This window comes from Diadema antillarum, unplaced genomic scaffold (assembly GCF_040938485.1).
Source record: "Diadema antillarum isolate AM-2024a unplaced genomic scaffold, OU_Dant_1.0 seq00001363_RagTag, whole genome shotgun sequence".
NCBI classification, from domain to species: Eukaryota; Metazoa; Echinodermata; class Echinoidea; order Diadematoida; family Diadematidae; genus Diadema; species Diadema antillarum.
This window is the reverse complement of record NW_027272125.1, coordinates 19,154-21,789: the sequence shown is the minus strand read 5'-3', so window position 1 is coordinate 21,789 and position 2,636 is coordinate 19,154.

Below are 2,636 nucleotides of genomic sequence, written 5' to 3'. Positions count from 1 at the left end.
AACAGACACATACATCAACGAAGGTCTACGACAACTAACAGATACAAAGACATACAAGGCCCTAGATCATGACCCCACCCCTCAGCACCTACAAAAGGTAAAAACAGCTGTGGGAAGCCTTGACGTGAACTCAGACTTAAAGAAAAAACTAATTCCAAAGGATCCACGTCGCCCAAACATGTACTTCCTCCCCAAAATCCACAAGCACAACAACCCGGGACGCCCTATTGTTTCAGGATGCGCGTGCCCCACTGTGCAAATTTCAAGATTCCTTGACTTCCACCTCCGCCCCCTGGTTGAAAAATTACCCTCTCACCTAAAGGACACTACTGATTTTCTCAACCACATAAATGACCTGAATCTGACCCAGAACCCCCTCCCCCCAGAAAGCATACTAGTGACAGCCGATGTAACTTCGTTGTACACGAACATCCCCCACAATGAGGGCATCAAAGCATGTCGAAACGCCCTCAACGCCCGAATGAACCCCTCCCCTCCAACCGACCAGCTCATTCGTCTTCTTGAACTGGTACTGACATTGAACAATTTCCAGTTCAACGGCAAGAACTATTTGCAAATAGAGGGTACCGCTATGGGCACCCCTGTTGCCCCATCGTATGCCAACATTTTCATGGGGGAGATAGAGGCAGAGCTATTAGAACTCACAAACGCAATCTTCCCGAGATCGTGGAAACGATACATTGATGACATCATATTCATCTGGACACAATGCCCCCAATCATTAGCACAATTCCAAAACACAGTGAATGCCCTCCATCCCCGAATCAAATTCACGTTTGAGTCATCCCCCGACTGTGTCAACTTTCTTGACCTAAAGGTCCTCTCAGACGACGGAACTCTCCAGACAGAGTTATACTCCAAGCCTACAGACTCTCACACATTCCTCCCTCCCTCCTCATGCCACCCCCGACATGTGTTCAAAAGCATACCATACAGCCAGGCCCTTAGAATCAAACGTAACTGCTCTCAGCCAGAAAGCACATACAAACACCTCGAAAATCTCCAACACTATCTCGACAAGTGTGATTACCCTCCCCAACAAACTAAACTACAAATCAACAGAGCTCGCTCCATCCCCCGCGCGGAATTATTTGACAAAAAAGAACGGCCCCCCTTAGAAAGAACCCCTTTCGTCTTAACATACAGTCCCGCCACCGCCAAACTACACAAAATTCTCAAAAAGGAACAAAAAACCATAGATGAATCAGCTTCACTCTCAGAGATACTCTCGGATCCCCCGTTGGTTGCATACCGACGCCCCCGCACCCTCCGCGACCTACTAACATACTCTGGCGACCCCAAAAATGACCAGCTGAATGAGAACAACACAAACGGCTTTGCCAAATGCGAAGCCAAACGGTGCATGCTTCACAACTTTGTTAAAGAGGGCAACAAGTTCAAAAGTAATGTCACGGGGGAAGAATTCCCAATCACATCCAAAATACAATGCAAGTCAGACTGGCTCATTTATTTGATATCGTGCACGAAATGTAACAAACAATACGTGGGAAAGACAGAAACATCCTTGTACACCAGATTCAGCAACACTAAATCGGAAATACTGAACTACAACACACCCAACAGTAGTATAGGTGTACGTATAGCGTCATAAAAATATGATTCATATTTCTATTGTTCTAGAACAAAAGAAATATGAAAAGACAAAAGAATTATGAATTATGAAATATGGATTATGATATGATTTATGATAAAAAGATGGATTATGATATGATTTATGATAAAAATATGGATTATGATATGATTTATGATAAAAAGATGGATTATGATATGAATTATGATAAATCGATGAATTAAGTAGTATAGGTGTACGTATAGCGTCATAAAAATATGATTCATATTTCTATTGTTCTAGAACAAAAGAAATATGAAAAGACAAAAGAATTATGAATTATGAAATATGGATTATGATATGATTTATAATAAAAATATGGATTATGATATGATTTATGATAAAAATATGGATTATGATATGATTTATGATAAAAAGATGGATTATGATATGAATTATGATAAATCGATGAATTATGATAATAGATATGAATTATGGATATTTGCATAACAATAGAAATAGGAAAGAACAAAAGAATGTATGAAATATGAAAAATGAAAGATGAATATTCATGAGATATGAATTATAGATATGAACGATGAATGATGATTATGAAATATGAATATTTATGGATCGATATGAAATATGAAGAATGAATTATGAAAAATATGCTATTGTTTTAAGAATCCGCATCATTGTTTCATCATATTCTTTTGTTCTCACATCGAGAGATATTTTCGAAGGCAATGGTCGAAATGGTCATAATGACGATTGCAATCGTATTCATGACATTTGTTTGTTTGATGACGTCACTCCGACAAGTTCGGACCTGTCCTCTGACCGACGCTCGCCCGATCGAAAACAAAAGAACTTTAAAAAACAAAGAAATACATAAAAATGGGGGCGTGTCCTCTGACCGACGCTTGCGCAATGCTTGCGCAATCGAAGACAAAAGTCAGGGCGTGTCCACTGACCAACGCTCGGGGACTTAAAGACAAAAGACTGGAAAAACAAAGAAATACATAAGACTGGACCTCAAGTTCAC